A 27,932-nucleotide genomic window follows, 5' to 3' on the forward strand; every position below is an offset into this window, starting at 1 on the left:
AAAGGACTTACTTTCGTTTCCCGATGCTTACATAAGCCACATCCTTGCATAGTAATTAATTTCCACACAGTTCTTATTCCTCCTGCTTGTGATCAGTAATTGCAACGATTCTTTTTTTTTTTGGGGGGGGGGATTATTGGGTACTCACATAAGACAAAAAAAGAAAAGTTTTTCTCCCCCCTCCTTTTCAGTCTCGCTCCAACATACCGATCCTTTGATGAATCTTCTTCTTGATTTCTTCCTCTTCTTGATTTATTGTTAAGTCCAGCCCGTCGCTCCTCTTCCCAGAGATCCCTTTAGTTAGCAGTCCTTACTCCCGATCATCACTTGAAGTATGTGCGTTTGCTTCTGTTCTGATTGTTTATTTTGAGCTCCTGAACTAGCTGCGCAGATCAGAGACAGCGTCCAGGAGAGCCGACCCACACGAGGGCTTTTGTGCCTAGTGCCCTCACCCCCTTTCGAATCTGGGGGTGAATTATGGGCACAGCAGGCGAGGCAGCGTTCCCCATTCCTTTGGGGTAACGAGGGAGGCTGCATACTCCCATAACAGCCTCTTAATTACCTCGTGTGAGCCGGAGAAATGGTATTGTCGGCCACATTCCGATGCGCCCCCTAGCGGCCCCCGGGCCAGTCGCCATCTCTTAGCCTAACCAACCTCACAGGATTGTTGTGAGGATGAAATGGAGAAACGGTGAACCATGGACACTACCTTGAGAACCTTGGAAGATAAAAATGATTGATTGATTGATTGAATGATAGACAGACAGACAGACAGACAGACAGACAGGCAATCAATCAATCAATCAATCAATCAATCAATCAATCAATCTATAAATTGCCAGAACATGGACTACAGTGGCCAAGTCATCTCTGTCCAAAAGGGGCATAGTTTGCAGCAGCTGAAAATGGGCACTCCTAGTCACTGAGGTCACCTGAGCCTCCAGTTGGATCCTGGCACACACACAACTTGCGGACACACTCTTTCCAGGAGAGTGCAATCCCATCTCCCCACCTCCTGAATGTCTTCTGCCCTTTCAGGATTCAGCTTTAGTTTATTGGCCCACATCTAACCCATCACCAACTCCAAATCAGGGGCATAACATTCTAAAGAGGGGTAAGAGCATTGGAGCATTGGGGTAAGAGCAATGCAAAAGCCACTTTCCCCATATATTTTGAGCACCCCGCTGCGTATGAAGCAGCCTTATCTACCCTGGCCAATGGCGCAGGATGATGGCAACTGCTGGCCCAGGGTGAGAACCCCTCACATAACACCCCTCCCCACCGAGATAAGGCGTTAGTTACAATCGTAATGGTTTCCTTATATACAGCACTACACGTAATGGTTCAATTAGGCACAAAAGCATACTGGTTACATTTCACATACTTAGACCAACAGTGATACATGTCCAACAACATAGTTCTTTAAATAAGTTGGGCGCTTGGAAACTCTGCCAGACTGCCGGGGACTGGTAGCCAAGTCCGGGGGGCCACACAATTCTTGCTGAGGCTGTGGTGCGACCCTAGGTGGCGTTGAAACCAAGGCCCCTGGATCCGCTGCTGTGGGTGGAGTCTCTGCAAGTGGAGTGGTCTGAGCCTGTGGTAAGTCTGGCAGACCCTCTGAAGTGGCTCGGTTCGGCTCCACGCTGGCAGTTTGCGAGAAAGGTGGAGCCTCACCATCTGTAAGTGTCTGTTCCGGAGCCACGAGTGCAGTTGGGGGCACCATGGTAGTGTCCAAGTCCCCAACCCTGCGCCTAAGCTGGTCTATGTGCCGGCGCCACAAGCGTCCGTCTTCGAGTGCCACCTGGTACGAGCGAGGTCCAGTGACTCCCACTACTGTGGCTGGCCCCAAGGAATGTCCCCCACATAGTTCCGGGCAAAGACCTGGTTTCCTGGAACAAATGACCGTGGCACATTGGCACAGCCTGGGGGTTTGGCCACGGCAAAGTCTGGGTGCAGCCGGTCGAGCGGGGACCTGAGGCGGCGGCCCATAAGCAGTTCAGCAGGACTCCGCCCTGTGGCCGCATGAGGGGTGATGTGTTGCACGAACAAGTACTCAGCAACCCGCTCGTGCCAACCTCCCCGGTCCAGGCACGCCGGTGCCTCTTTTGCCGAGCGCACCATTCTCTCTGCTTGCCCGTTGCTGGATGGATGAAATGGTGCCCTTAGGGCATGGCGGATGCCCAGTCCCAAAAGATACCGCTCAAAAGTGTCTGACGTGAACGGCGGTCCGTTGTTGGAGACAAGGACATCAGGACACCCATGCGTCACAAAGAGGCCTCGCAGCACCCGGATGACAGCCTCGGTAGTGGTGGAGGGCATCAGGGCCACCTCCAGCCATTTGGAATAGGCATCTACCACTACCATAAAGGTCCGGCCGTGAAAGGAGCCGGCCAGATCTATGTGCACTCTCGACCAGGGTGTCTTGGGTGTCTCCCAGGTGTGTCCTTTAGCTGCCGGTGGTGCAGGCCTCGATTCTTGGCACGCTTTACAGGCGGACACCCAGGCAGTGATGGCATCGTCCATGTTAGGCCACCAGATGTAACACCGAGCCAACGCCTTCATTTTGACGATTCCCGGGTGGCCAACGTGCAGAGCCTCCAGGACACATTGACAGAGTCTTTGGGGAATCACGACTCGGTCTCCCCACAGCAGACAGCCGTGATGAGCCGAGAGTTCATGTTGTCTGGTTGTGAACGGTTGGAACTCCGATGCAAAAGGCCCTTGTGGCCACCCCCTCCACACCCAGTTGAGCACACAGCTGATGGTGTGATCCTGGCAGATGCGGAGGCCACAGTGGCAGCCGATACAGGCACTGCCGGAAGATCCTCAATCAGGAGGAGCGATGAAGCAGGAGCCGGGTCTTCCACAACGCTGGAAGAGGGCAACGGCTGAGGGCGTCGGCCTGGCCCATCGATTTCCCCGGGCGATGGATGAGCCGGTAGTGGTAGGCAGCCAGGAAAACAGTCCATCGCAGCATGCACGGCGAGAGGACCCGTGGAGTTGGATGATCACTGGCGAGGAGGCCCAGGAGAGGCTTGTGGTCAGTGATGAGGTCAAAAGTCCTGCCGTAGAGGTATTCATGGAACCTCTTCACTCCAGCCACAAGTGCCAGTGCCTCCTTGTCGAGCTGGCTGTAATTCCATTCCGTTGGAGATAGCATCCTGGAAAAGTAGGCGAGCGGTGCTTCTCTTCCGTCTGGAAAATGGTGACTAAGGACAGCGCAAGGCAAGGACCAGCGCAGATTCTCACCGACCCATCTGGTTTGACAGGTGTGACGATGGGGGTTTCCCACTTGGCGTGGTCAACCTGCTCCAAAACTCCTTGGGCGATCAGCTTGTCCAGTTGTTCGTCCACCTTAGCCTTGAGAGCAAAGGGAACCCGGCGTGGCTTTAGCTTGATGGGGGCAACTTGTGGCTCAAGGCTCAAGGCTAAAGGAGATGGGCGTACTTGTATATTGCCCCAAAGTTCAGGCAAAAACCTCGGCGAACTCTTTGACCAGACCCTCAGTCTCTGCGTTAGAGATGCAGTTGATGCCGGTGACTTCCAGGCCAAGGGCATCAAACCAGTCTAGCCCTAGGAGGCTTGGCCGCTGACCTTCGACCACCACTAGTCAGAGCAGGCCCGAAAAATCCTTGAAGGCGTTCCGGAACCGGCCAACGCCTACCACGGGAATGTCGTTTCCCTGGTAGTCTCTCAGGTGTACGCGGTGAGAGTCAAGTTGCCTTTTGGACACTCTGGGTACCAGTCTTTTGATGGTGCTCCAAAACACGATGGACAGGGCAGACCCGGTGTCGATCTCTATGTCACATGGAGCTCCTTCAATGAGCACCGTGACGTTCAGCTTGAGTAACGTAGGCGAGTTGGTTTGGCCAATCGTGGTTCCACACAGGCAGCGGCAGTTGGTGAGAGCGAAACAGCTTTCCTTGGCAGACTGGAGTGAAGACTTGGACTTGCAAGTTGGTGAAGGGGGAGTGTCAGACAGAGCCGATCAGCAGACCTTAGCGATGTGGCCCCTTCTGGAACACGTCCGACAGATGGCGTCTCTGAATCGACACTTGGCACGGGAATGGTTGCCTCCGCAGCCGGCACATTCCGGTTGGCCCTTGGACTTCTGTTGGAACTTCCTGCGCTCCGGCTTTGTCTGGTGCACGTCATCGTCTTCACTGGAGGATGCCTCATCACTGCTGGCCTCTTCGTGATGCACTGGAACTGGCTTCCTAGCAATTCCTTGCGGATCTCCTGGGCAGCAGCTTCCGAGGCCACAGCCTCCTCAATAATAATAATAATAATAATTTATTATTTATACCCCGCCCATCTGGCTGGGTTTCCCCAGCCACTCTGGGCGGCTTCCAAAAGAATATTAAAATACTGTGATACATCAAACATTAAAAGCTTCCCTAAAGAGGGCTGCCTTCAGATGTCTTCTAAAAGTCTGGTAGTTGTTCTTCTCTTTGACATCTGGTGGGAGGGCGTTCCACAGGGAGGGCGCCACTACCGAGAAGGCCCTCTGCCTGGTTCCCTGTAACTTGGCTTCTCGCAGTGAGGGAACCGCCAGAAGGCCCTCGGTGCTGGACCTCAGTGTCCGGGTAGAACGATGGAGGTGGAGACGCTCCTTCAGGTATACTGGACCGAGGCCGTTTAGGGCTTTAAAGGTCAGCACCAACACTTTGAATTGTGCTCGGAAACGTACTGGGAGCCAATGTAGGTCTTTCAAGACCGGTGTTATATGGTCTCGGCGGCCGTTCCCAGTCACCAGTCTAGCTGCTGCATTCTGGATTAGTTGTAGTTTCCGGGTCACCTTCAAAGGTAGCCCCACGTAGAGCGCATTGCAGTAGTCCAAGCGGGAGATAACCAGAGCATGCACCACTCTGGCGAGGCAGTCCGCGGGCAGATAGGGTCTCAGCCTACGTACCAGATGGAGCTGGTACACAGCTGCCCTGGACACGGATTTAACCTGTGCCTCCATGGACAGCTGTGAGTCCAAAATGACTCCCAGGCTGCGCACCTGGTCCTTCAGGGGCACGGTTACCCCATTCAGGACCAGGGAATCCTCCACACCTGCCCGCCTCCTGTCCCCCAGAAACAGTACTTCTGTCTTGTCAGGATTCAATCTCAATCTGTTTGCCGCCATCCATCCTCCAACCGCCTCCAGACACTCACACAGGACCGTCACCGCCTTCACTGGTTCTGATTTGAAAGAAAGGTAGAGCTGGGTATCATCTGCATACTGATGAACACCCAGCCCAAACCCCCTGATGATCTCTCCCAGCGGCTGCATGTAGATGTTGAAAAGCATAGGGGAGAGGACAGAACCCTGAGGCACCCCACAAGTGAGAGCCCAGGGGTCTGAACACTCATCCCCCACCACCACTTTCTGAACACGGCCCAGGAGGAAGGAGCGGAACCACTGTATGACAGAAACCCTCAATGGCTTTCTGCAGCGTGAGGTCTGGCTTGGCGAGGAGACGCCGTTGCAGATGGATGTCCCGGACCCCTCAGACAATTCAATCCATCAGGGCATCGTCTAAGTCTCGGAACTCGCAGTGCATTGCAGCCTGTCGGAGGGCGGTGGTGTAGTTGTTGATTGACTCCCCCTCTGCCTGGTTCCGGTGGTAAAACGCATGGCGGGCAGCAATCTTGGACGGCTTTGGCGCATATTGGTTGCGGAGCTTCTCTTGGATCGTGTCCCATGGTGTTGCCTGGACTGCTTCAGGCGCAACCAATGCTCAGGCCGTCTCAAACACCTCAGGCCTACAGAGGCTGAGGAATAGGCCCCGCTTCCGCTCCTTTGATACTTCTGTCAGCTCATTGGCTTGGAGGTAGCAGTCAAACCGAGCGAGGTAGGAGTCCCATGATTCAGAGGCTGGCGCAAACGGCAGTAGAGGCACAAGTGAAGCCATGATTCCGATGCCGGCGTGGAGGGCAATGGATGGAGTGCTCTAGCCAGAACAGTCAGCTCTGAATTGGTTCTGTTCAGTGATTTCGCTCAGTGATTCAGCTCAGTTCAGAGGATGGCCACATCTGGCTGTGCTCTGATGTCCATCAATCCCACCCTCGTCGCCAGTGTTAAGTTGTGGGTGAACATATCAGACAACACAGCGATTCTTCCAAAGCAGCTCTTTATTTGTAAGCTGGAACAGAACTGAACTGAGGAGCTCAGTCAGCCTGCTTATATAGAGCTCCAGAACAATGTAACTGTTGCCAAAATGTCAACCAATTGGCCAAACACCAGGTAACTTTATGGACTCCCTGTACTGTTTTACCAAGTGGTAAAGAGGAAATGGAGCTCTCTCATCTGTAGGGCGGCTTATATCCTGTTATTTGGTAAGCAGATTTTTACCACAAAAAGTGACAGTGCACATACTTTTGTAACCAAAGAAAATCATATCTATATTAAAAATAGATGCAGGTGTGTACTGACCATGTGGTTGGGTGCACACTGCAGTAAAATTTGCCACTTGATAAATTTATATTTACCCTCTTCCACCTGCAAAATTAGTGCTGAGTGGTTTAAGACTAACCTGGGCATATTTTGGAGAGGCAAACTGTGGGAGGCAGTGGAAGACAGGAGTGCCTGGGGTGCTCTGGTCCATGGGGTCACGAAGAGTCGGACATGACTAAACAACTAAACAACAACAATTTTGGAGAGGATGACGTGGAGTGTTCTGGACAACATGTGTGTGAATGAATTCTGAGCTGAGAGCATTCCATTTGAGTGGTGGTTATGCCTGGTTCAATCAAAAATTAATTATACCCCCACTAAGAAGCATGAAAGAACGATAACAAACATGGACTTTATGTTGCTGCAACTTTTTATCAGTAGCCATATTAGAACTTAAGAGCACAATGCATAAAACTATGGGGAAATGAAAAATGTCAGGATGCGAAAATGTAAAGTAATTGTAACCTGGAGAGAACACAGTGAGTTGAGATTTTGCAACCCACAAAGAATAGAGAAAACACTTCCCAGCAGGTTTTTGGAAAGGAGGGGAGAAAGAAGAAAATAAGTCTTCAGCTTCATCTTTCACTATAATAACTTGGCTGCAGTCTTTTGTGTATTTAATGGAACTTTTGAAATCACCTTCAAATGCTGAGCTTCTGTTATAAACAGAAACAAGGCTTCCTGCCGGGAGTCTGGTCCTCAGGGCCCGCTTTAAGGGCGGCATTGAAGCCCCACAGGCAGAGCGATCAGTGGGGTCTAAATAAATAAAAAAGAGGCGAGAAAGGAGGTGATGAGATACAAGGCTTTGCTGTGTTTTAATATTATGTTTTATTCATTTCAGTGTTTTTAATGGTTGCCTACATGTTTGTATTTTAGTGGAAGCTGCCTTGGTGTTTTCAGGGTGAAAAGAGTGGAAATAATGGTCTGAAAAATATTTTAAATAAACAAGCAAGCAAAATGAAAAGAAAAGAAAAGGGCATTTTTGAGAGAGAAAATGGAAGCTGATGGCTGGGGTCTCAAATATGGTTTGGGGTTGGGAGGTTGCTGTGTGCAACAGAATGGCTGGGGCAATAGGCTGGCCTCTGCAAGAAAGGAGATACGGGTCAGGACATTCAGGAGTCTAAAGACATTTTTGTTCAAGAAGGCTTTCCCAGTGGTGTGACCCAGTCATTTCTGTTGGCATCTGTCAGTCTCAAGAGACAATGCAGTGCACCCCCAGGGGTGAAGTCAAACCACTGTGTTAGCAGCACCAAAGTGAGCCCCCCCCCCAGTGCAAACCTGGGCAGTGTATATGGAGGTACAAGACCCTCCTTTTGGCCTTGCTAATGAGGTCCAGAGGAAAGCAGAGCAAAACATTTGGCACCATCTTGGCTGCAGGAGTTGCCAGAAGGAGGCGTATGAGGAGCCATCCAACCGCCTTAGGGACTCCACTTAGGATTTCTGTAGAGTTTACTCCTTAGCCTTTTATTTTCCTGGAATATTAATTGTGCATCTGTAGAAATTGGTTTATTGGTTTTGGAGTTTGTACAAATGGTCTTATTGTGTTTAGAATTTGGTCGTCCAGGCTGTGAAGTAGTTTGTAAATTTGTCAAATAAATAAAATAAAGTAGGTAAGTTGCCACAGCTAGGACATGGGGGTTGGCTTCTGCAAGCAAGTGATCACAGAAAGCAGGGAGAAGATGCGGGTGGGATGCCAAGATGTTGTAAGGACAGAGGGACTGTGTACTCTTGGTAGAGCACGGGTGGGATGTAGGATTCAGAAGGAGCAGACATGTCTTTGGGTAGAGTTCTCGAGGAAACAAGTAACTCTATGGTTCTGGGCAATACTCCCCACTCCTGGTGTATGTTTGTTTGAATACACACCAGGAATGCACCAGTTCTCACCTTTTATGGTTCTGAGGAATGCATGCAAAAGTACCAAGTAAAGGGGTCTGTTTGTCCAACTTGGAGAACTTCCCTGAAGATTCTAATGTTATTTTAAAAATAAAATAAAATGTTTAAAGTCATCAGTAATTAATAGATGCTTTCAATAGAAACAGGCATTAAGATCATGGTAATTACTGGAGTCTGAACTTCAAAGGACACTTCATGTGTGGTGAGGCAAATATACCTTGACACATTTCTTCCTGCCTGAGGCAAGTGGGATAGCCATAAACCAAGAAACAGTCACCCCTAAAAACAGTGGTGGACCTTTGGGTCTCAAATTTCAGCGGCTTCCTATGCACAGCCAAAATTCTGCGCCCCTCCCCCTCTTGTCTTCCATTCCACATCATAGTTGTGGTGCCCCCTGTGCTCCCCCCAGGCTCTGCCGCAAGTGCTGCCTAACTGGGCACGCTCCCCTAAATTCTCCTCCGCTGAAAGCCAGCTTCCTCCCAGCCTTCCCCCATGTTTTGAGAGGGCATTCTGAGGGAGACTCTTTTTCACCTATTAGCAGCGCTTTTTTTCTTTAAAAATGTTAGGGGTACTCTCATTTTGACTCCAAAAAAATCACCATTTTATACTTCAAATCGGGAAAAATAAATACAGTAAATGGATAAAAGTACAAAGATTCACAAAATATTTAGGGGTATGTGTACCCCAGAAAAAAGCCCTGCCTATTAGGACCTGGAAGTGTGTGTCACCCACAGTTTTCCAGGGAGAGATCATCAGGAATTCTGAAACATAATGCTTAACATGTTATAGCATGTAAGTGCTACAAAATGCTTCACAGATGTATTTCAGTAATCTTTACTAAGTAGGTTAGTATTATCATCTTCACATTATCAGTGAGAATGGTTGGGACTGAGGCTGAGAAAATAGTAGTTTTTTGCCTAAGGCCACTTAGTAAAGTTGTAGCTGAGGTGAGAATTTGCACTGGGAACTTCCTAACCTGCGTGTGCTCTTATCACTTAATGATTGCAGTGTCAAGTGATGACTGGCATGTGTGAGTGGGGAAAAGATAAATTTCCAGGGATAGAATTTTCTTATCACCACAGTTGCCACTTACTCTACTCAAAGCAGCCTGATTTGCATATTGTGCAAACCATTTGCTAATTATACAAATAAAACACATTAATTTTGGCATTTTCTAAGAATTGCTTTGTTTGCCCCAAGCCACATACCAAAAAAATTGAGGAAGGAGCAATGGAAAGATAAGTGACAATTTGCCCACATCATAAAATAGTGTTCTTTCTTAACTGTATCCATCTTTCTCCTCCAAGGATGGCTCCAGAGTATTTCTGTTTTCCAGGAGGGATTCGAGCACATCTGGGAACTTGTAAGTTTGCATAGTAAAAGTGGATTAAAGCACTATGTCACCCAAGCCCAACAAATCCACTTTAAAAACAACAGAGTTTGGTAAGCAGTTTGGTAAGTGATGGGAAATGCCTCAAAAATTGTGAGCTGAATGAATTAAAAAACAGATAGATAAGTTAACATCCCCAAAGCAAATCAGTATGAGTGCAGGATGATCGTTCTATATAACCACCCAATAAACAAATCAGAATGGATACTCAATAAAGATCGGACATAAGTTTCTTGCCACTACACAAGCAAATGAGGATGAATGCTGTGAGAGCACAGCAAGGCCTGATCGAGAAAGAGATAACAGCTTGCTTTGTCCTGAATGTGGATGGGCTTCCACAGGAATTCGTCCAGTGATGGGCAAAGTAAATACTTGAAACAAGCAGAATAATTAGCATTTCTAGTAGATCTGGGAACTGAGCAGCGGCAAGTTCTATGTAGACCTGTATTCTGCCTCCCAATGTTCATCCATCTCTCGATCTTGCATCCAGGCAACACCTTTCCACTCACCACTGAAACCTGCAATGCTTTCCAGCTATTAATTAATTGTGCTGCTGCTGAAATCAACTTCACATACACACTGCCTTGAGAGTATTTTTCAATCACCAGATGCTCTATATAAATACATTAAGAATTTGTGTACCTGAGGTGCCTGGTAGTGATCAGCATGGAAACTGTAAACAGATCAAAGGAGCAAAATCAACCAATCGGAATAGGCTTTTCAAGATAACCATGGATGAAAAGCCCCCCCCCCCGCAAAGGAAAGAGTTTATTCATGTGCAAGAGGCAATCATGAAAAAGAAGTGATGAAAGGGTAGGCACCAGGACACTGGATATTTGAAGATGAGGTGCATCTCCACTTCCCAGTCCTATCCATATCATTCAGCAGTACAGTCAGCTCCTCCAGAGTAGAACTGTGATCAGCAACTGCATGCACCAGCTATTGATGCCTGAATCACAAAGTGGTAATCTGAATGCATGAAAGGGCCATTACAGATGTAACACCACATACATTTCATATCACTCTACAACATCTCAAACATTGTGTTTCCCACAGACATTTTCTTCTAGAAAAGAAAGGTGCCAGAGGTCACCATGGAATTGTTACACTAAGTACCACCAGAAAAAAGCACTGGGTAGAAGTAATAAATTATTATCAATATTGAATGCAGCCCATAATAATAAAAGAATGCATCTATCATACCCATATAAAACATCTCTTCTTACAGTGCCTAATAGGAGGGAACAAATATGAAGCAAAGCATTTAAAGATATCTGGATTTTTGCTATGGGATTTCTGTCTCAAACACTCTTTACCCTAAGCACAACCAACACACTCAAACACCAACCAACACACTCAAACTCAGGGACAGCTGTAAGCCACAGGCCTATTTTATCACTCTCTCTTAATGTCCAAACCATTATACAAACTTTATATAATATATGCAGTCCAAAGCATGGAGAGTCCAATCCAACCAAATATAAACTTTTGGCCATATTTTCCACATGGGCTCTGAGATGGCAAGTTGCCTTGTGTCTATTCTGCCATGGGGAGTCCAAGCAGGTGGGCACAATGTCTGCACTAAAATGCAAAGCAGTTTCGCTACTCCACACCCCACCACAATATCCCTTTGGTCCCATGTGCCCTGCTTCAGGACCCTTAACGCTCTCCACCCCACTTTTTAAACTACCCCACAACTTATCCCAAATCCCTGCCACACCACTCTCAAGCTTGGTGCACACTCTCCACTTCTCCCCCTGAGACTCCTCTCACCCTACCATGGCCTTGGCTTCCCCAATGGGGCTTCCTCAATGGGCTTCTCCTGCCTGTAATGCAGAGAACAACAACAACAACAACAACAACAACAATTTATTTATGCCCTGCCCATCTGGCTGGGTTTTCCCAGCCACTCTGGGCAGCTTCCAACAAAATATTAAAGTATTAAAATACAATAGTCCTTCAGATATTAAAAGCTTCCCTAAACAGGGCTGCCTTCAGATGTCTTCTAAAAGTCTGGTAGTTGTTGTTCTCTTTGACATCTGCTGGGAGGGCATTCCACAGGGAGGGTGCCACTACCGAGAAGGCCCTCTGCCTGGTTCCCTGTAACTTGGCTTCTCGCAGTGAGGGAACCGCCAGAAGGCCCTCGGTGCTAGTCCTCAGTGTCCAGGCTGAACGATGGGGGTGGAGACGCTCCTTCAGGTATACTGGACCAAGGCTGTTTAGGGCTTTAAAGGTCAGCACCAACACTCTGAATTGTGCTCGGAAACGTACCGGGAGCCAATGTAGGTCTTTCAAGACCAGTGTTATGTGGTCTCGGCGGCCGCTCCCAGTCACCAGTCTAGCATTCTGGATTAGTTGTAGTTTCTGGGTCACCTTCAAAGATAGCCCCATGTAGAGGGCATTGCAGTAGTCCAACCAGGATATAACCAGAGCATGCACCACTCTGGTGAGACAGTCTGTGGGCAGGGAGGGTCTCAGCCTGCGTACCAGATGGAGCTGCCCTGGACACAGAATCGACCTGCGCCTCCATGGACAGCTGTGAGTGCAAAATGACTCCCAGGCTGCACACCTGGTCCTTCAGGGACACAGTTACCCCATTCAGGACCAGGGAGTCCTCCACATATGCCTGCCCCCTGTCCCCCAAGAACAGTACTTCTGTCTTGTCAGGATTCAACCTCAATCTGTTAGCTGCCATCCATCCTCCAACCGCCTCCAGACACTCACACAGGACCTTCACTGCCTTTACTGGTTCTGATTTGAAAGAGAGGTAGAGCTGGGTGTCATCTGCATACTGATGAACACCCAGCCCAAACCCCCTGATGATGTCTCCCAGTGGCTTCCTGTAGATATTGAAAAGCATGGGGGAGAGGACAGAACCCTGAGGCACCCCACAAGTGAGAGCCCAGGGGTCTGAACACTCATCCCCCACCACCACTTTCTGAACACGGCACAGGAGGAAGGAGCAGAACCACTGTATAACAGTGTCCCCAGCTCCCAGCCCCTCTAGATGGTGCAGAAGTATGTTATGGTTGATGGTATCAAAAGCCTATGAGAGATCCAGCAGAACTAGGAAACAGCTCTCAGCTTTGTCTCTAGTCCACCGGAGACCATCTTCAACTTTGAAAAAAAAAGTGCCGGTGCTGTGTACTGTTGAGTACCACCAGAAAAAAGGCACAAGTTTCCCATTTGATTCAGTTTACACTTTCATCAAAATCCCTTCAGACATTCAAAATCTGTACATAATGTGTTCTGTGCACACCTGTGTGTACATTCGCATGCGCTTTGGGCATGTGCATCCCAACCTTTGTGCAACTTCATTAAAGGATCTGAAGAAGGACCCTGTACACCCATGGGAGACACGATGCAACCGAAAACTACAACTTCCACTGTCTTTGTATATCTTGTCTGATGTACAGTCATCAAGTGTAAAGAAATGATTTAAGCCTCAACTCAAGCTGATGGGAGGAGAGGAACACCTCCAGACCCCTTCCAGACTGCAGCAGATGTCATGCAGGCAACAGCCCCTGCCCTGACCTCTAGCTGGTCACGTTGCTGCCATCTGCTGGGAAGTGGAAGAGGAAAGGTGAGGTGGCAGCAAGGGAGTCCAGCACAGAGTGGAGTGCAACATGGGCTCTGCCAGTTTGTGTGGACTGCACTGACTTCACTGCCACCTTTGCCTTCCTCCCTTCCTTCTGGTAAGCAGCAGCAAAGCAGCTGACGGGAAGTGAGATAAGCAGCTGCTCCCCCCCCCCCCCCGTCCACCATGCCACCCACTGCTGCTTGCAGATATCCAAACGTCAGATAACATCTTGTTCAGCAATACTCTCCAGTCCTTTCAAACTGCTTAATTGTATCTTTCATAATCTCCACCCCCCCCCCTGCAAACAATTCATCACTTTTCTTCATGTCAAATATCTTGGGTCATTTTTGGTTTGCCTAACTTATTACCAAAACTTCACAACATTATAGTGTACAGTGATTGTTTACTTATTTGGTAATAGCTTCCATCCCTTCCTTCAAGCCTTTTCTGTGGAAAACAATTTCAGTAGCGGGTCTGTGATTTCCCTTATCTATCAAACTCAAGAGATTACAATAGGTATGATCTACATTTAGTTAAACCATCAAGAATTCTGTCAAACTACCCAAAAGAGAAGCAATTCTGTACAATCCATAGTCTTTATGAGTTTTTAACCAAGCCAATGGAACACAGTCTAATAAAGGTTTTGCACTGCAAAGGAATTATGGATTTTTTAATTATTATTATTTTGCAGGGTGGCTATTGTAGAAGTCAGGAAGTCATCAGAGTGAGGGACTGGGGAAACAAGGTGGAGGAAAGAGATGGGCCAGCTTGACATAGCTGCTTTCTTCCACACTATTATACTCAGCTTCCCATATAAGCACCTGATTTAGGGCAGCAACAATGTCTGTGCATATTCCAGTGACTGAAGCCCACCTAAAAGCTGTTCCTGGTACATGCCTCGTGTACAGCGATACGGGCTCCTAGATATACACAGTGAAGAAGCCATGGCAGTGCAGTGCCTTTTAGGTCCAATGAAAGTAATGGCAGAGAGAGGGAACAAAAATGATAAGGAATGAGGCGGGTCGGCCAATCATCTTCCTCCCCTTTGCATGTCACTCACTGGTCTTCCCACGTGCAGAATGACTGCCACACATGAAGGGATGGATCACAGCTCCCATAATTTTAAGGGGATTGTTCATGAGTTTACAGATGTCCTCACAGGTCAGCCTTAAGGCCACCATCAAAGCAGTTGCTGGAACCTTACTGTGTTTATATTGAGAAAGTTCTGTTTGGTCTAACAGTCATGTGTCATGTAATTGCAAGACTTTAAGGAGGTGGATATTTTGAAGCATAATTCAATTATGTCACTTTGGTTCCCTGGAAATTTCAATTAGGAGAGAGAGGTACTGCTGCTACAAATTAAAGTGTGTCTTGTTTGTTGATAAACAGAAAAGAGGAGAAGGGGTATGAAGCTTGAAAATAATAAATACATTGCATATATGACAAGTCAGATGCTGCGTTGAGAGCCCTGTGCAGAATACTAGGCTACAAATATAATTAATAAACAAATGTACCAATCAAAAAGGAGAACATAAGGTATATATTTCTTTATGAACCAAAAATGTTTAATGCCTCCACTAATGGCCCCAAATATTCATAACCCAGAACCACTGTGATAGCTGAAGTATTAATAAGCTGCAAGTTAATAGCACTGTAATTCCTTTTAGCACTTCTGCTGTACTGTAATATTTTTTCCTAAAATAATGATGAAATGGAGTGCATATAATATTGCTATGAAGGTGGCACATTACTCTCTGGTAGAAACTGATTTCTTCCCAGAACAACCCTACAAGAAACCATCCTGAAACATGGCTATTGGGAAATTAAATCAGTCCACAGTTCTATTATTATTATTAATTAGTTATTTCTAAAAGGCCACAGCTTCATTGAACACAAAGAAGTTTCAATGCATTCTGATCTATATTCCCTTTTGTTTATACAGCCCATGGAGCAACTCATTCTTCCCAATTTTTGAATTTGATCAATAATTAGATGTCTCCCAGAAGTCAGCCACAAAGGGGTTTCCCTGGCAGTAGCCAAATTTTCTGATAAAGCTGTGATTCTTAGGACAGAGCAAGAAGGCAGTCACCTGTGATTTCCCCCAATGTCATAAGAAAACAAAGATTTCTCAGCAATATCCAATTTCATAGATCATACTCTCACCAATTGGAACAGAGACAGATAATAATCTACTGAACTGCTATCAACTACACTGAAGAACCCTGTGGAGAAAATGAAAGATTCATTTTCCCAATGTCACGCAGTTCCTATAAATGGCGACTAGTCAAGGCACAGCAGACCCTGCCCCCGACCTGGTGCAAACCATAGTTCTTCTCAATGTGACAGAAGAAAAGAGTGGCACTTCTGCATATTTATGTGGGAAGGGAAGCATGTGGTACTCTATATTTTCCCACATGGAAAAATCTGACTGGCTGCCCACCATTGTGACCAGTAAACCTTCAAAATGGGTGGAATGGTGACACATCTGTTTTTAAGTATTTACATTGTTTGAATCTAAAACCAGAACACCCAAGTGTCCATGTTGCATGTTTTAGGATAAGCAATTCCTGAGGCTGCCCTGTGGAATATTTAAATATAGCTGTTTTCAGATGCTAACTAATAATTATCAGCTTTTCATGGTACTGCTAATTCCTCCCATGTAGTGTGTAGGGATATGGCAGAGCTTGGCGCCCAAATAAGAGGTAGTAACATGCTAGTGGGCTTTATAAGGTGTCCCTGCCTCTTTCTGGGAAGCATTAAAGTAGCTCTCACACTCACACCTTGTGATGCTCACAGTGGAATATTAGCTGAATGATCACTTGGCCGCTATGTAAGAACTCTTCATCTTTCTTATCTGATTAGCCTGGAGTGAGCAGGTGTTTTTGCCCACATGAATTGCTGATGTGGGTCCAGATTTGTCATGGTTTACGTTTGGAAATATTACTTTGGTCTGAATGGGGAGCTGTGTGGCTGAGGTGCGTGAAAGACACAGTGCCCTGAAACATCAGAGAGGTTTGGATGCCTATTGAAACCTAGGAATTTGGTTGAATCTTGGAGTAGGAAACCCTTAAAAACAACAACAACCCTCTCACATCTCTGGGGGGCGGGGGGAAATGAATTTTTTTCACCATCTGGGTTCCAAAGAATGGCGTTCATGGAGCAAAGGCCTTCTGGAACAAAACAATTTCAAGCAGGTGTCTAATACTTAGCAAGGGTGGTCCTCACCTGATTTCTAATAGAAGGGGCTTCATTACAGTTGGACCCACTACACTGATGGCATGACTCCTCATTGACACAAGTTGGGCTTCTGGTCTGCTCATACTGCTCCACCAAATGATCTCAATGATCAGCTTGGGTAAGGTATTAAGTTATTCTGGGCCTGACCACTCCCAGTTTCTTCACAGAGATGTTGAATAGTACTGTGGATGAAATAGTGCCCTGTGAGACCCCCTAGTGTAACTAACATGGCCCCAAAAAGCAATCTCCCAGTGCTACTCTTTGGACATGAACTTGCAAGTAGGAATGGAACCATGGTAGCCCAGTGCCCTTGATAACCACACCATAGAGCCATTCCAGCAGGATGCTATGGGCAATGGTTATTGTTGTTGTTTAGTCATTTAGTCGTGTCTGACTCTTCGTGACCCCATGGACCAGAGCATGCCAGGCACTCCTGTCTTCCACTGCCTCCCACAGTTTGGTCAAACTCATGCTGGTAGCTTTGACAATACTGTCCAACCATCTCATCTTCTGTCGTCCCCTTCTCCTTGTGCCCTCCATCTTTCCCAACATCAGGGTCTTTTCCAGGGAGTCTTCTCTTCTCATGAGGTGGCCAAAGTATTGGAGCCTCAGCTTCAGGATCTGTCCTTCCAGTGAGCACTCAGGGCTGATTTCCTTCAGAATGGATAGGTTTGATCTTCTTGCAGTCCATGGGACTCTCAAGAGTCTCCTCCAGCACCAGAATTCAAAAGCATCAATTCTTCGGCGATCAGCCTTCTTTATGGTCCAGCTCTCACTTCCATACATCACTACTGGGAAAACCATAGCTTTAACTATACGGACCTTTGTTAGCAAGGTGATGTCTCTGCTTTTTAAGATGCTGTCTAGGTTTGTCACTGCTTTTCTCCCAAGAAGAAGGCGTCTTTTAATTTTGTGACTGCTCTCACCATCTGCAGTGATCATGGAGCCCAAGAAAGTAAAATCTCTCACTGCCTCCATTTCTTCCCCTTCTATTTGCCAGGAGGTGATGGGACCAGTGGCCATGATCTTCGTTTTTTTTTTTATGTTGAGCTTCAGACCATATTTTGCGCTCTCCTCTTTCACCCTCAATAAAAGGTTCTTTAATTCCGCCTCACTTTCTGCCATCAAGGTTGTGTCATCTGCATACCTGAGGTTGTTGATATTTCTTCCAGCAATCTTAATTCCGGCTTGGGATTCATCCAGCCCAGCCTTTCTCATGATGAATTCTGCATATAAGTTAAATAAGCAGGGAGACAAAATACAGCCTTGTCGTACTCCTTTCCCAATTTTGAACCAATCAGTTGTTCCATATCCAATTCTAACTGTAGCTTCTTGTCTCGCATAGAGATTTCTCAGGAGACAGATGAGGTGATCAGGTACTCCCATTTCTTTAAGAACTTGCCATAGTTTGCTGTGGTCGACACAGTCAAAGGCTTTTGCATAGTCAATGAAGCAGAAGTAGATGTCTTTCTGGAACTCTCTAGCTTTCTCCATAATCCAGCACATGTTTGTAATTTGGTCTCTGGTTCCTCTGCCCCTTCGAAATCCAGCTTGCACTTCTGGGAGTTCTCGGTCCACATACTGCTTAAGCCTGCCTTGTAGAATTTTAAGCATAACCTTGCTAGTGTGTGAAATGAGTGCAATTGTGCGGTAGTTGGAGCATTCTTTGGCACTGCCCTTCTTTGGGATTGGGATGTAGACTGATCTTCTCCAATCCTCTGGCCACTGCTGAGTTTTCCAAATTTGTTGGCATATTGAGTGTAGTACCTTAACAGCATCATCATTTAAAATGTTAAATAGTTCAGCTGGAATATCATCACTTCCACTGGCCTTGTTATTAGCAGTGCTTTCTAAGGCCTATTTGACTTCACTCTCCAGGATGTCTGGCTCAAGGTCAGCAACCACACTACCTAGGGTGTACGAGCCATCCATTTCTTTCTGGTATAGTTCCTCTGTGTATTCTTGCCACCTCTTCTTGATGTCTTCTGCTTCTGTTAGGTCCTTACCACTTTTGTCCTTTATCTTTGTATGAAATGCTCCTTTCATATCTCCAATTTTCTTGAACAGATCTCTGGTTTTCCCCATTCTATTGTTTTCCTCTATTTCTTTGCATTGCTTGTTTAAGAAGGCCTTCTTGTCTCTCCTTGCTATTCTTTGGAAATCTGCATTCAATTTCCTGTATCTTTCACTATCTCCCTCGCATTTTGCTTGCCTTCTCTCCCCCACTATTTGTAAGGCCTCGTTGGACAGCCACTTTGCTTTCTTGCATTTCCTTTTCATTGGGATGGTTTCTGTTGCTGCCTCCTGTATAATGTTACGAGCCTCCATCCATAGTTCTTCAGGCACTCTGTCCAGCAAATCTAAATCCTTAAACCTATTCCTCACTTCCACTGTGTATTCGTAAGGGATTTGATTTAGATTGTATCTTACCGGCCCAGTGGTTTTTCCTACTTTCTTCAGTTTAAGCTTGAATTTTGCTATAAGAAGCTGATGATCTGAGCCACAGTCAGCTCTAGGTCTTGTTTTTGTTGACTGTAGAGAGCTTCTCCATCTTTGGCTGCAGAGAATATGATCAATCTGATTTCGATGCTGCCCATCTGGTGATGTCCATGTGTAGAGTCGTCTCTTGTGTTGTTGGAAAAGAGTGTTTGTGATGACCAGCTTGTTCTCTTGACAGAACTCTATTAGCCTTTGCCCTGTTTTGTTTTGAACCCCAAGGCCAAACTTGCCAGTTGTTCCTTTTATCTCTTGATGCCCTACTTTAGCATTCCAATCCCCTAAACTGAGAAGAACATCCTTCTTTGGTGTCATTTCTATAAGGTGTTGTAAGTCTTCATAGAATTGGTCAATTTCAGTTTCTTCAGCACCAGTAGTTGGTGCATAAACTTGGATTACTGTCATGTTAAAAGGTCTGCCTTGGATTCATATTGAGATCATTCTATCATTTTTGAGATTGCATCCCAGTACAGCTTTCACCACTCTTTTGTTGGCTATGAGGGCCACTCCATTTCTTTTATGGGATTCTTGCCCACAGTAGTAGATATGATGGTCATCGAAACTGAATTTGCCCATTCCCGTCCATTTTAGTTCACTGATGCCCAGGATGTCAATATTTATTCTTGCCATCTTATTTTTGACCACCTCCAACTTACCCAGTTTCATACTTCTTACATTCCAGGTTCCTATGCAATATTTTTCTTTACAGCATTGGACTTTCCTTTCGCTTCCAGGCATATCCGCAACTGAGCGTCCTTTCGGCTTTGGCCCAGCCGCTTCATCAGCTCTGAATCCTCCGCTCTTCCTCAGTAGCATGTTGGACGCCTTCCGACCTGAGGGGCTCATCTTCCAGCGTCATAACTTTTATATGCCTGTTGTCTTTGTCCATGGAGTTTTCTTGGCAGGGATACTGGAGTGGCTTGCCGGTTCCTGCTCCAGGTGGATCACGTTTGGTCAAAACTCTCCACTATGACCTGTTCATCTTGGGTGGCCCTGCTCGGCGTAGTTCATAGCTTCTCTGAGTTATTCAAACCCCTTTGCCATGGCAAGGCAGTGATCCATGAAGGGGATGGGCAATGGTATCAAAGCTCAAATCGAAGAAGCAGGGTCACATGTCTCTGTATCATCCATTAGGGTGGCCATGGCTGACTCTGCCCCAGATGTATTGATGTTGATCTGGATTATGCATTTCTTCTAGAAACACCTTTCGTTGTCCTAACACAACCCTCTCCAGCACCTTCCCTTCAAAATGGAGTGTTTGTTGCATTCCATTGGGTCCAGGGCTGGCTATAAAAGGAGTAGGCACATTATTGCCTCTTTCAAGATGGCCAGCACTATCCCCATCTTGCAATGATGTGCTCACCATGTGCTGAACTAGTAACCCCCTCCCCCAAGCCGACTTTCATCAGCCAGGATCCTACCCGCTTGACATGTCCCTGGAGTTTATTGGCAAGTGCGGTGGGGCTCATGACTATAACATAATTTGCTCTGCTCCTTTATGGGGTGTGGGCAAGGAAGAGCAAGGAACCATTATTTAACTAGTACTGTGCTTAAAGGCAAAGTTGGCATTACTCAGCTTAAGTGGGGCATGTTCACTGAGTTTTCAAAGGGGGGTGACATTTAAAGGGTTTAATTACAGACCAGCCCCATTGCAATTAATAAAGTTGTGACCCTAGTTCAATCCATAGGTAAAGGTAAAGGGACCCCTGACCATTAGGCCCAGTCGCTGACGACTCTGGGGTTGCAGCACTCATCTCGCTTTAGTGGCTGAGGGAGTCAGTACAGCTTCTGGGTCAATCCATACCTGCTGTCTTATGTCTCCATTCAAAGTGTGGAAGAAAATTCAAATATAAACAAACAAAAAATACCGTATTCAAATGCTCTTACATTGCCATTTACAATAAGTAATTTTTCCAGTTTAGAATGTACAGTTGAACTCCAAACATCTCCTATAATTACATTCTGGTACTCCATTGGACATCTTTGATAAGAGGTAAGCTTAACTAAAATAAACAAATATCACAATTTCCTTAACTATTCAGGGGTTTTTTCCCCTGATGCAGAGATTGCTTTGCAATGTTTTGCAAATACCAATCATGAGGCATCTATATCATACTACATTAGGTCATATAAACATGTCAAGCAGATACTTTTTTACATAATTGAACAAGGAAACAACAAAACTAAATGGCAAATAAACACCCAGCATTTCACGGATTGTTTCCAATACCATTTCCTAAAAACAAAACAAAAGAAAACCCTCTTTACACAGAACCAAAAAGCTTCCACAACTTTTCGCCCCCCCCCCCCATTTCAGAATGTCTTGTTTGTTAAGTGCTATTCCAGGAACGTTCATTGCAAGGGGTAAGGAAAAACGTCCCTTTAAATATCCTGCCCTCAACTGTTTAGGGCAGGGATTTGCCCCCCTCTCAACAAGACTGATTTTGGCAGCATCTTGATAGCGATGCAACTTGCCCCCTCCCCAGGCATCCCATTACTCATTTGAGAAGTTGGGATGAGGTGATAACCCTCTCCTAAGCTGATCTGTATGGAACAGGGTGTGTGTCCTGTGTTTGTGTGTGCATGTGAGAGTGTGACATAGCCACACCCACTCTGGCCACACATGACTGGCACGTGGTCCCTGCAGGGCCAACCCAGTTCAAGGATTTAAAAGTAATAACCAACACCTTGAACTGAGCATGATCCTGTAATCAATCGGAGAGTATGCACAAGACATCTAAACACATATAATTCTTTACCAGACTCCAAGAAGTTGAAATTCAATGCGTTGCTCTAGATTTTTTGTTTGTTTTCAGTTGCCTTGGACTGTGCATGGAACCTGTTATAAACACCATTGCACAAATGTCAGATCTGCCCCTTAACATATGCGCATTTATGCAATTTGTCTAAACATGTTTCTGTTTAACGTTTCTCTCAATTTTACTTGACCTCCCAAGTGATAATTATGAACAACATAAATGAATTAGCTCACTTGATATATCTTCCTATATGCATAAAAATGTAAGGCTATCATCACGCTGCAGTTCACCTGCTGCCGATAGACAACCATGCCAACTCTAGCATGATGAGCAACAGGAAGGCAAGGAAGGAAGCAGTGTGGGTGTCAGGTGGCCCAGGTGAGCTGGAGGGAGAGGAGAGCTTCACAGAGCAGTTTAGTTAGCTGCTCTGTGAAGTCCCCCCCTCCAGAAAAGGTGGCTGAAGCCAGGTTTAATAGAGGGGAGGTGCTGTGGACTATGACTATGGAATGAGCTGGCACATTTTGGGGTGCTGATGCTGTAAGCCCCTCCACTGAAAGCTTGAGGTGGTATATATATATGTGTGTTTAAGTGAGTCATGTATCATAAAGAAACCATGGTCTCTGTTGTGCCTTGTTGCCAAAAGGAAACCACACGGATCCTGGGTAAGTGCCTGGAACCCCTCGAGTCTTGAGCACCACTTGGCAGAGGCTGGTGTGGCGTGTAAAAATATCTATACATGAAGATTGCTTCTATGGATCCCTCACTGTAATGCCACAATGCCAAAAGGTTTTCTCTGCCCCAAGGCACACTTCATAAAATTTCTATTACAGGTGTATTTTTTTTCTTTCTTTCTTTTTTAAAAAAGTTAGTGTTTAATAATAATATAACTTGGTGATGTATGAAAAATATCAATTTACATACCACTGAAAGCCAACACAAGATTTTATTGTACCAGACCAACATGTCAAATTTGGCCTGACTGTGCCCTGAAATTAACAATTTTGTGAGTAAATGGTAGTAATGAAGACTCTCTTTTTGACAGCTCGGTCTCTCATTTCTGATATTCCTTCCTCACCCACCGCTGTTGAAGAATGTATGCAGAACTGTTGCTGTGAGGGAACATGCTAATGGAAATCAGTAATAGTAATTTAATCACAGGAATTAGCATAAACAGCATTTCCTGCTCCTCTAAGCATATGCAACTAATAACGAGAGGTTAATTAGTAATGTAATTGTGCTTTATGGTCTTCTCTGTCTCAGGGCATACTCTCCATCCACAGACTTTATCAGGGAGGCTTTGAAATTTAGCTCACCATTTCCACTGGTTTGCCCCCCCTCCTCAAGTGAATTCAAAAATAAACTTAGCCACATTCCTTGGCATGAAGTGGTTTCATTTGCTCTATTTACAGTAAGATTACAGAACACACTAACTGCCAGTCCCAAATTAGAAGTACATTACGGAAAATGTATTTTTATTGAATAAAATATAATTACCTTCTGCATATATACACAAGTGGGGGACATGCAGCAAAATGTTGCAGTGTGAAGTGTTTCTTTTCAGGACTAGCCATGCCATTCCCAGGATACTCCATTCCATTCCCCTTGTTTGACATTTTGTTGGGTTTTCCGGTGGGCATTCTGGGCTGCACACGCCCAGTCCTCTTTGAGCTACATTCAGGGATTTCCCCCTTAAAAATATGTGTTTCTGTAAGGTTTGGGTTTCTTCCAAGCCTTCTGATACCTCCACCTTGCACATGGATGTTCTTCTCCTGATTGTATAAGGATGCACACACTGCGAATATTAAAATGTGACCCATAAACAATAGGAACATACTTCATTAGTATTTCTGGTATACAATGTATCAGTGCAGAGTAGGATGAAATTATTGGCATTATCCAAGTTACCATCTGTACTGTACTTTTAATTCTGCATCATTCCACTCTAAAGAGCCACAGCTTCTCCCAAAGATTCCTGGGATGTGTAGTTTGCTAAAGGTGTTCAGAGTTGTTAGTAGACCCCTGTTCCCCTCACAGAGCTGCAGTTCCCAGGGTTCCCCGAGAAGGAGGATTGTAGTCCTGTGAAGGGAATAAAGGCTCTTCTAACAACTCTCAACACACTTAACAAACTTCAGCTCCCAGGATTCTTGGGCGGGGACATCCATGACTGTTTAATGTGGTATGCTACTGCTATAAAGGAAGAGTGCCAATTGGGCCTTCATTTATTTCCTCTAGAGAAACTCTGGATTATTGTGAGTATGGTATTTGGTTCCACTGGGGTCCAGTCTCGAAGGTGTGCATAACTGGGCCCATTTCGCATGGCTGATAGATTCGTTGAACAAATACACCCTTAAAGGGTCCCCACAATTCACCAGCTCCAACAGATTTACACACATCTCCAGCCAGGGCTGCAGCGTGACTGATTACTGTATATGTTCCCCCTCCTTACTCAGTTCTGTTCTTTCATTTGGTATTGCTAATCGTACTGAGAGTGACCATCTGCCTTTAACAATTTTGTAAATATACATCACAAAAGAGATCTGACCCATGAAACTCTGAGATCTACGGCACAATATCATCAAAGAATCAGATGGTTCCCCCCATATTGAACAGCTGGTCTCAAAAAATTGCCTCTAATCAGGCAGCCTCCTTGAGGGAACAAATAATTAAATCTGACTCTATATCAGATGCTCTGTCAACTTTCACCCAGCTCTCCCAAGTATTTAGTAGAACCACCCACTCCATCGGGGCCCAGTATGGGCCACATGATCTCCTGCAATAATTTTGCAAAGTTTTTTGCAGATAAAGTCGCTCAGATTCAATGATATGCATAACTCTGTAAGCACAATTCCTGCTTGGTTAATTTGAAGGTCAGGAGAGTATCTGGCTTTTACTAAAAAAGGTGGGAAAGAGGTTTCTAAATTACCCCCCCCTTTTTTTTTGCCAGAAGATGGTTATTATCGCCAATTCGGGTGTTAAAATCTCCTAAAAGGAGGAGCCTAGCCATAGGATAACTTTTCTTCATGGAGATTAAATAATTGAAAAGACGAGACCATTGGTTTGTCAGTTCCTTCCTATTTCTACATGGTGGAAGGTACCGAACGACGGAAGCTCACCCCGCCGCGGGGATTCGAACCGCCGACCATATGATCGGCAAGTCCTAGGCGCTGAGGTTTTACCCACAGCGCCACCCGCATCCCACTGGTTGTTTTAAAAAGGTAAAGGTACCCCTGCCCGTACGGGCCAGTCTTGCCAGACTCTAGGGTTGTGCGCCCATCTCACTCAAGAGGCCGGGGGCCAGCGCTGTCCAGAGACACTTCCGGGTCACGTGGCCAGCGTGACATCGCTGCTCTGGCGAGCCAGAGCTGCACACGGAAACGCCGTTTACCTTCCCGCTATAAAGCGGTACCTATTTATCTACTTGCACCCAGGGGTGCTTTCGAACTGCTAGGTTGGCAGGCGCTGGGACCGAGCAACGGGAGCGCACCCCGCCGTGGGGATTCGAACCGCCGACCTTTCGATCGGCAAGCCCTAGGCGCTGAGGCTTTTACCCACAGCGCCACCCGCGTCCCTTCACTGGTTGTTTTAGGGACTGCTTAATTAAGTTTGTCTCCCCAAAAACTCTGTGTCACCCTCTGTGCTTTAGAAGATGGTTTAGGAGAGGAGGCAGCTGCTCTATGTCTTTGGCAATTGCTATCATTGACAAGAAACCCATGAGTAATTAGTGGAGGCTTTGCTTTCAGCTGAGGGTGACTGGGGTCAGCTGTCTTTTTGAGAGTATTTTTGACCCTTTTATTGCACAATTTTATTGCACCTCCTCTTTCTGAAGACTCTTTTGGGGGGAAATGAAAGCATTCTAAGTGCATTTGTTTACTCCAGAGTAGTGAGGAAGTTTAAGACTGTCAGAATGTAATAATCAGTCTCTTGTAAAAGTTTTTGTTTGGGATCCAATGTAAGTTCTCTATTTCTAAATCAGTTCACTTGCATGACAAAAGTTGACTCAGGAAATTTTCAGCTGAGCTCCTCCTACTCCAGCAATTATAGTTATCTCTTTGCTTTAGAGCAAGCATGGCCAAACTTGGCCCTCCAACTGTTTTGGGGACTACAATTCCCATCATCCCTGACCACTGGTCCTGTTAGCTAGGAATGATGGGAGTTGTAGTCCCAAAACAGCTGGAGGGCCAGGTTTGGCCATGCCTGCTCTAGAGAGGCTCAAGCACACAACTGACTCTCCCAATGACATCAGTGTTGATGTAATGTGTAGTAGGGAGTACCACTTAGCTTTGTCTTGTGTCTGGAGACAATAAAACTTTGCTACTTTGAAGGAGAAGGAAGAGAGATAAAGAGGGAGGAGAAAAAAGAGGGGAGCCCAGACCTTGCTGTCGCTGCCACTGCTAAAGAGGAGAGGTAGAGAACCAGGAGGGCAAGGACACGTGGACGAGACCAGGCCCGACCCGAGCCTACTCCATGGTGGCTAGCACACCAAGAGAGCAGGCCGGGGCCCAGAGGAAGGTCGCATGACAGAGGAGACCACAGAAGAAAAGATATTACTTCTTTTGTAAAAAAAAAAAACCAAAACAAAAACAAAAACCAAACAAATCATTTTTAAACAAAACCTTTTCTCTCTCTCTCTTTTTTTTAAAAAAAGTGTCCCCGGATTCTTTGGAAAAAAATCTGGTAATCCGATTTCTAAAAGCCATGTCAGCCACATTTGGTCTCATTCAGATTGGTTGCTCACACAGCACTTCCCACTTATCTCTCTCTCGAATTGAAGTTAATGGTGGAGAGCCTGGCACACCTTGCTCTGTGGGTGTCTAAATGACTGAAATATGGTAAAAACTGTCATTTTGCAACAGATGTCTACGTTATGTGGCTGCAGTAATTAAGAGAAGGATATGTTAACTATTCAGGATCTTTTAAAATTCAAACCTCTAGAAAATTCCAAGTTAAAGGGAAAATTGAATAAGAAATCAAGGATCCCATAGGATTTAACACTGACAGTCTCTAGTCTTGATGCTATCCTTAAATAGCTGTACCACATACTATAATCAATTCTTAAGTAAATTCCATAGGTTTCACATTAAATTGTAAATTGTCACATGCATCACATTGTGTTTGTTTAAAAATATATGTGATTATATGGAATCTGACTCCAATATATTGTGAGTTTTTACAAATGTAGGAGTGCTATATTATGTGTTTAAATTGTGTTTGTGCCTTTTCATGCTATACAGTTTTAACTGGCAAAAGGAGAGGCAGAAACATTCACCCACCCACTGGGGAGTTAATTTAATTTTCAAGCTCATTTTAAACAATTGTCCCCAGTGGCTGAAGATTTTGTTAAAACGTCTGGGATCCATCCACCACTATTCCTGCTGGGCTCTAAATGCTCCCTATCACAACATTTAGCAGTACTCCACTTATTTAAATTATTTCTTAAGCATTGAAACATTCTTATATGGTGGATCATTTCAGCAATACCACAATACACAAGGTAACAATAGAATTCAGTCCCAACAACTGACAATTTTTTCTTTCTTTGTTGTTGGCATCTGTCTGTCTTGAGAGACAATGGAGTTTGCTTTTGAGGGTGAAGTCAAATCTCTGCAGGAAGATGTTTTTGTTTTACATAGCAAAAAACAAAACAAAAAAACCAAACCCAAAATTGTCTTGATTTGAAGGGGATGAAATAAGAATATAAAAATTATGTCCAAAGCTTAGGAAATGTCACTAATTTCATTTTGGTTGTCATCAAAGTGGCCGAGACATGGTTCTGTTTTGTGTGGGTGGGGCATGCAGAGTGAGAAAAAGGGCTATAATTTAACACTTATTTAGTCCGGAGGCAGTAGCATATCCCCTGTACAAAATTATTTTTCAAGATCTAACGTTTCAACCCAAAATAAGTCATGCGGATGAGTTTTTACTTTTGCTTTTTTATTGGGCGCTATGCTGCGCAGAGCCCTGCCATTCCCAGGATGCCCTTCCCTGTCTTTTCTATAGATTTTGTTTCTGGGAATAATGATATCCCAATCCCACATATTCTCTGTCATGCCACGTTTCTGATATGTTATATCTATGTTCTCATTTAGCACTAAACTTGCCCTGGTCGGGGCCAGGGATCCTCAGAAAAGAAACCAC

The sequence above is a fragment of the Podarcis muralis genome, chromosome 4 (genome assembly GCF_964188315.1).
Source record: "Podarcis muralis chromosome 4, rPodMur119.hap1.1, whole genome shotgun sequence".
Lineage (NCBI taxonomy): Eukaryota > Metazoa > Chordata > Lepidosauria > Squamata > Lacertidae > Podarcis > Podarcis muralis.